At 36.5% G+C, this 7361-nt stretch overlaps 2 non-coding genes across 2 annotated transcripts; one reads left to right on the plus strand and one right to left on the minus strand.

The window, feature by feature from the left end:
* The first annotated feature begins 1838 nt into the window (after positions 1-1838).
* On the plus strand, positions 1839-1970 carry LOC126005222 (small nucleolar RNA SNORA51). The gene has a single exon (XR_007494391.1). It is a non-coding gene; the product is annotated as a small nucleolar RNA SNORA51 (small nucleolar RNA).
* A 3350-nt stretch (positions 1971-5320) lies between these two features.
* LOC126005562 (U6 spliceosomal RNA) lies at positions 5321-5427 on the minus strand. The gene has a single exon (XR_007494611.1). It is a non-coding gene; the product is annotated as a U6 spliceosomal RNA (small nuclear RNA).
* Between the last annotated feature and the right edge of the window lie 1934 nt (positions 5428-7361).

A 7361-nucleotide genomic window follows, 5' to 3' on the forward strand; every position in this document is an offset into this window, starting at 1 on the left:
CTTGATGAGGCATTAGATCCTATTTGCCAGAATTTTGTTGAAGATCTTTGGTCACATCCAGCAACGCTCAGGGGTTACTTCTGGCTCTATGCTCAGAAATTGCTCCTGAGAGGCTCAGGGGACCATATGGGATGCTGGGATTCAAACCACCATTCTTCTGCATGAAAGGCAAACACCTTACCGTCATGCTATCTCTCCGGCCTTGGCTTTCTTTGAGTTCTATGAACATCCTCCATATATCTATTATAAACTCCTTATCTGAGAGGTTAATTAGGTGGTTGGCATTTTTTGGGTCATAGAATTGCCATCTTCATTCTCCATGCATGCTGTTGTCCTGTGTTGTTTCCCCATTGCCACATTTGAAGTGTGATTCTTTTTTTGTTCGTTTGTTTTTGTTTTTGGGTCACACCCGGTGACGCTCAGGGGTTACTCCTGGCTATGCACTCAGAAGTTGCTCCTGGCTTGGGGGACCATATGGGATGCCAGGGGATCGAACCCTGGTCCATCCAAGGCTAGCGCAGGCAAGGCAGGCACCTTACCTCTAGCGCCACCGCCCGGCCCCTGAAGTGTGATTCTTACTCTACGTTGCGATGGAGTTTGTTCACTTCGTGGCCATGATCTTTTTTTTTTTTATTCTGTGTTCTTCTTTGATTGTCACCAGGGATCAGGCCCTAGGATGTTCTTGACAACCCCTATTTAAATCACTGAATTTCTTCATAAAATTATTCTGAATAACACATATAAGATATATCATCTGTATTTATCCTTTTTCTAGCTTATCTCATTAACATAATTCATAATTTATTCATATTGCTGTGAATCACCTGATGGCATTATTCCTTAGAGCTATGTGTAGTGTTCCATTGTGTGTGTGTATATATATATATATATATATATATATATATATATATATATATATATATATATATATATATATCCACTCATTTGCTGTTGGACATTTGGGTTCATTGCAACTCTTAACTATTGTACTGAATGCTATGACAGATACTTTTACTTTTTAATATATAAAATTACTTAATTTAAAGGCCATGTATTCCATAGTTAACCATAATATATTTGTTTTCAGATAAGTGGGACTTAATTTATTAAAAAATAAAATATAATATAAAGAAGAAAAATTACAGCAACAAGAAAATTTATAAAAATTATTGTATCTTGCAATGAGGTCATTAAGTCATTGTCAGACTTACTAAAGTCTAGTTGCTATTTGACGTTTTTGTTACTTGTTTTGTTTCTGAACATTTGGTAGCTTAAAATAAATGTTGGTATCTAAATTGGTGTTTTTTTTTTACTGGAATGACAGTATTAAAAAAAATTTGGAGTTGTGTGGTTGCATTTGTGGATGCTTGGTCCAGGATTTCAAAGAACTGTGGTGAATGCTATGATTTGTGGGGGGTATGTGGGCATGTGCTTTGAGAAAGCAAAGGTGGTGGTCAAGGGGGTCTGCACTCACTTCAAAAAAAGTCTTGAGTAAAACTGAAAAACATTTGTGTAATGATTCTCAGAGACAAAATAGAGGAGGACTGGAGGGTCCAGCTCCTGACATGAAAGCTCACCACAGGGATCATTTAGTGCAGTCACAGAAATAATTACACAGAGAACTATCATAACAAAATGTGACTGAATTAGGGAAGTAGAAAGCCTGTCTAGAGTACAGGTCGATGTGGGGTGGGGAGGAAGGACACTTGGGATATTGGTCATGGGAATGTTGCACTGGTGAAGGATTATATATATATATATATATATATATATATATATATATATATATATATATATATATATATATATATATATAATCAAAAAAAAAGAAAAGATAAGGCCTCCAATTCTTACCACAGGTTATGTTCTTTACAATGACTGTATAGAAAGAGGAGGTACAGTAAATGCACCCCATATGCTCCTCAACCCAGGCCCTTTGCCTGGTCTGTATTGTGAATTGAGGGACAAAAAAAAGGAAAAAAAAAGTCTTGGTGATATCAATCCAAATACTGGCATATCTACAGTTTTGTTGGTTAGGTGTCTCTGTAGAGAGCTGTAGTTAAGTGAAGAATCTGGGACGGTGTCTAAATGCCGATTGTGGGTTGCAGATATTGTTGGTGTGGCTTTAGCAGGGGAGAGACTTGGCCTACCCTCTCCTCCCAAGGTTGACAGCTTTCACTGGCTGGTATACCCATAATTTTTCACAGCTTGGTTTACATCTCTTGAAAATAAGTTGAATATACTTTAACTTTTATTTATATTTACTTTACTTGTGCCATTGCCTGCTGTAGTTTTCAGCTTGAATCAAGTGTAGAATAAAAAAATTCCCCAAATTATTTTAAAATTGAGTGAAATGCTTCAATATGATTTTGAATCCTTCAGTTAAATTTCGTTGTGTGTTTTTGTTTGTTTGTTTTGGGGCCACGCCCACTTATGCTCAAGGGTTACTCCTGGCTATGCTCTCAGAAATCTCTCCTGTCTTGGGGGACCATATGGCTCACTGGGGAGTAAATTCAGGTCTGTCCTGGGTCAGCAGCCTGTAAGGCAAGAGCCTTACTATTGTGCTTTCTCTCTGGCCCCCTTCAGTTAGATTTTTAGAAAGTGCTTCAGGGCTAAAGATATTTTTAAGATATAACTTAAGATATAGCCATCAATATAGTTTGATGCCCAAAACCACATATGGGCCCTGAGCACTTCCAGGAGTGATTTTTGAGCTAAGAACAAGGAGAAGCCCTAAGTACCACAATGTTTGGTATCCTCTCAAAAAAAAAAAATTCAAATTAGTTGAATGACTATTCTTTTGAAGTGACAGAACTTTTAAAAAGTTTTGCAAAAATAATTTGGGAGTATACTAAGACACTAAAAAGTGGAAAATAGTTTTTGAAATGATATATCTTTGCCTTTTCTCAAGGCACAACAAGATAAACAAGTAGCAGATTTCCTGTATAGCCTAATGAGACAAACGCAGATAATAAAAAGAAATGATCACCAGAATACATTAAGTTATTTATTTATTTATTTATTTATTTATTTTTCCTCCTCCCCCTGAGTTGCTTTTTTAATCATAAATCTGGTGACACTCATAGATATATTGTTTGGGATTACTTGATGATTTTAGTTAAAATAAAATATTGACTTGCTTCAGTCAGGAGTAACTGTTTTACAGGCACCATTTTGAAAGTTTCTCTCTTGTCCATAGCTCAGTGAGTTTCTTCCACAAATCTCTCTCTACTACAATATATGTCCCCATGTTATCTTTTCTATTGCAAAAATGTGTTTTCCATGTGAAAATAATTTTTAAGATTTACACTTTATTTAATTAATTTATTTTTGCCACACTCACTGGTTCTCAGGGCTAACTCCTGGCTCTGTGCTCAAGAAATCACTTCTGGCTGGGCTCAGATGACCGTACATTTATTTAAAATTTTATAAAATTTTACAAAATTTATAAAAACGTTGAGTAAATGTTTATTTTACTCTTTTTAAAAATACATAACTTTTTATACAAATGGGAGAACATTTTTGGAAGTCACTTCTGCAAACCCAAAGAAGAAACCACTCATGTTTTCTTATTCTTTTCTCTTTCCTTGAATTGGTTTATATATAAACACATAAAGCACCTTCTAAAATGTATACATTCATAAAGAACATTAGGTTATTTCTTGAATAGTATTTAGCTCTAGTGTAAAACGATTTTAATGTCTTGAAATGATTTCAAAACCTGAAATTATTTCCTGTTGAAATTATATCTTCTCTTAAAGAGATTTGCTGTGGATTGGGCGTCTTTAGTGCAGCATTGTTTTTTTGCAATAGAGAATTCACCAACAGACTGAAGAATATAGAATTTGAAGACTTGCAGACCTGAGCTTAAGCGTCAGCTACTTCACTCATTGTTTATGTGAACTTGTGAGAGTTGTTAACTTCTTTGAATGTCAGTATTTCTATCTGTAAATTGGGAATAAATAAAATGCTAGAGTGTTGTGATAAAGTTGATAGATGTTTAGTGCCTGTAATTTAATATATACAAAGTATTTAAAATTGTCTGAGAATTATCAACTAAGTGAGCACTTAGTGGATGCTGATCAAGGCTTATTCCTGGCTCTGAACTGACAGAGATCAATCTGGCAGGTTCAAGGGACCAGATGGAGCAAAGAGAATAGACCTGGTTCAGCCACATGCAAGGCAAGGGCCTTACCTGCTGTACTATCTCTCCAGCCTCTGTTGAACATTTTTTATGGGTTATACAAGATGGTCAATTGATACGCAGAGTTATAAGATCAAATGGTGTAATTTTAAAGTAAAACAAATCCTAGGATAATATTACCTGATAGAAAATTCCATATAGAATTATTTAAAGTAAAATGTCTTTCTTTAAAAATTATTTTTAAAGCTTTTTCTGATACACAAAGTTCCTAAGAGTGACAAATGGATGAATACATATATTATTACTAAACATGTGCTATATTAATAAAAAATTTTGACTCTGACATAGAAAACTTTAGTACAGTTAGAAGAAAGACACTTTCCCTCCTCATCTAAGTTCAACTGTTTCATATTTTTATTAATTTTTTTCTGTCAGGACCAAGAGTACATGCTAGCTATTAAAAAGTAGAGAACATGAAATAAAACTTGCCATAAAACTACTCAGAATATTGTTAAAGTTTATAACCTGACTCACCCAGAAGAGAAGAGAAGAGATAAGTGATATTACCAAATTCAAAATGTTTGGAAAAGGTTCCACATTATGAAATTACACATATTATAACAATACACTTAGGGTATGAGACTTTAGTTGTGAAAGTGATTGCACATAAAAATATTATTGGGTTCATGTAACTAAGGTGGACCTTTTTCACCAGAGGAGAAATTTGTTTTATAATAGTATATGAATGATTCTTCTCTGGTGGCAGCTTACTGGAGGTAGCACCCCTAATTACATAGTATCCTCTTTTGGGGGGCAGGCAACACAGTAATTTTTACTCTTTAATTAGAGGTGAGGGAGGGTCCTAGATTGTGCCACCTTTTTCATAGGCCTTTAAAATTTTTTGAGTCATAAGTAAATTAGCTTTGTGGTAGAAAAATCCCCACCCTTCTCATTCCCCTGCAAAAGATAATGATGGTAATAATAACTATAATAACAATAATTTGGAGAGGGGGAGGAAGAAGCAGAAAAGGAAGAGGAATAAGCGAAAGAAGACAGGAAAAGAAGAAAGACACAGCTAGAGATCAGATACACATTTTCAAGGATCATTTTGAGGATAAAATGTACTCTTTCGGAGAACCAGAATTTCCCAGGTTATATATATATATTTTTTTTTTTTTAAATATGGAACGCTTCACGAATTTGCGTGTCATCCTTGCGCAGGGGCCATGCTAATCTTCTCTGTATCGTTCCAATTTTAGTATATGTGCTGCCGAAGCGAGCACAGGTTATATTTTTTAATGAAGATTTTAAACTCTACTCGATATTCTGATTCAACAGGTCTGAGGGAGGATTTAAGGAGTCACACTCAGCATAGAAGTCCTCAGATTTATAGATAGTACTTTGAGAAATGGATTTTAAGAAAGGAAAGGTTGAGCATCTGATTATCATTTAGAGGTAACCCCTGACAGTTGTTTATCGTGCTGTGTTTGGCCAAAGGTTGCCAATCAGCTCATAAACAAGGACAGGGTGGTTTGGGGCATGTTTTCTCTTCATGGTCCAGGGTGGGTATGCAGCTGTTCCCATAGTCCCTGATGGTCCACATCTTAATTTTACTTCCCCCCCCCACACACAAAGAGAATGTTAAAACACTTGGAAATGGTAATTAGCACAGGAAAGGGGTCAAAGGGAAGCAATGCATAGAAGAGATTAGTTGTATAGTGGTGATTTTGGTGAGATCTAGATATATATATGTATATATATATATGTATATATATATATATATATAATGTGAGGTGTGCTCTCCAAATCTATGGTATTATAAATCATTGGTAAATCAAAAAATTTTTTTCAAACCAATAAAATATTGCTAAAAATGAACCTCCCCACAAGTTCAGCCCTCTGGAAAGTCTAGTTCTTTGTAGTGTACTTATCTGAGACCCTGGATCTAGGTGTAGCTACCTGAGACCCACCCATTTCTGGGAGGGGTCTTGGGAACTGAATATTAGGTGTAACCTTACCTGCAAGACTCTGCCCATTCCTGGGAGGGGTCTTGGAATAGGTAGATAAACCCTGAAGCCAAAGGATTAGGGGGGGATCTGCCCTTTCGGCCCTGCTGAGCTCTCTGGCTTCTGGGTTTGTGCCTCTTTAACCAGGATGGAGGCCAAAGGGAAGATGGCTGAAAGGGTTAAGACGCAGGGCTAGCAAAGTATGGCTGTGCTTAAAAGGTTATGAGATAGGCCACACACATGTGGTGAATAGGGCATGAATAAAGCTGATGGTTCCTGATGCCTGCCTGTGAGTGAGACTTGATTACGCCAATCACCTGGGCCTGGGACCCACCGGCTGGATGGGGTTGTGGAGCCACGTGGCCTGGGATGGCAGAGAGAAATCCATCCTTCGCCATCCACCGCCATCCAGACCCATCGTTAATTATTTGATTCTACAGTTCCTTGTGCCTGTTATTTGTCAAATTTTCATAAAATACCCCATGCCTCTTATTTCAGGAGCTTCAATGTTTCTCACACAAAGATTTTATTGTCTGATGACTCATTCCCTTTCTCTGATGTTCCCCAAGACACAAAGTCCACAGATGCATATTCTTATGTTCTAAAATCACACTATTTCAAACCTGTCTTCTTAAGAGGAGGTGGTGAAAAGGTATAGGGGCTAATAATGTGTCAACTTTGATACCTGAGCTCAACACACCTTTAAAATTTCCCAGAGCAGTTAAAGGTGCAGAATGATGCATTTGTCTAGTCATGTGGAGAGACCACACATGTTCATGCATACATGTGACTCATGCATATTAAGATAGGCATTAGAGTCTAGACTTTAAACCTTAGTAAGAAAAAATAGCTGTAAATAAATAGAGTCTGCACCAGATATCCAGCACAAAGAACCCCAAAGTTAGTAAATTTGCATAGATCATGCCAGATCCTACTTTGATTAAATGCTATCAAGGATGTAGCCTGAAAAATACAAGCAACGATGTTCATTGATGGGATAAACCCTTGCATGCATTACCATAAGAATGAAGTGTGGACTCAAAGATTGAACATTATGGCGCCATCCTAGGTGTGCTGGGAGGAGAGAATTTAGACAATAGTTTTTGTTATCTCATAAAAACAGCCAAGGATTGAAGTCTGTCTGTAGGTACTCAATAAATACTTCTTGGCCCACATATATTTTTATATATGTCATTTATGTTATTTTAGCA

The sequence above is a fragment of the Suncus etruscus genome, chromosome 3 (genome assembly GCF_024139225.1).
Source record: "Suncus etruscus isolate mSunEtr1 chromosome 3, mSunEtr1.pri.cur, whole genome shotgun sequence".
NCBI classification, from domain to species: domain Eukaryota; kingdom Metazoa; phylum Chordata; class Mammalia; order Eulipotyphla; family Soricidae; genus Suncus; species Suncus etruscus.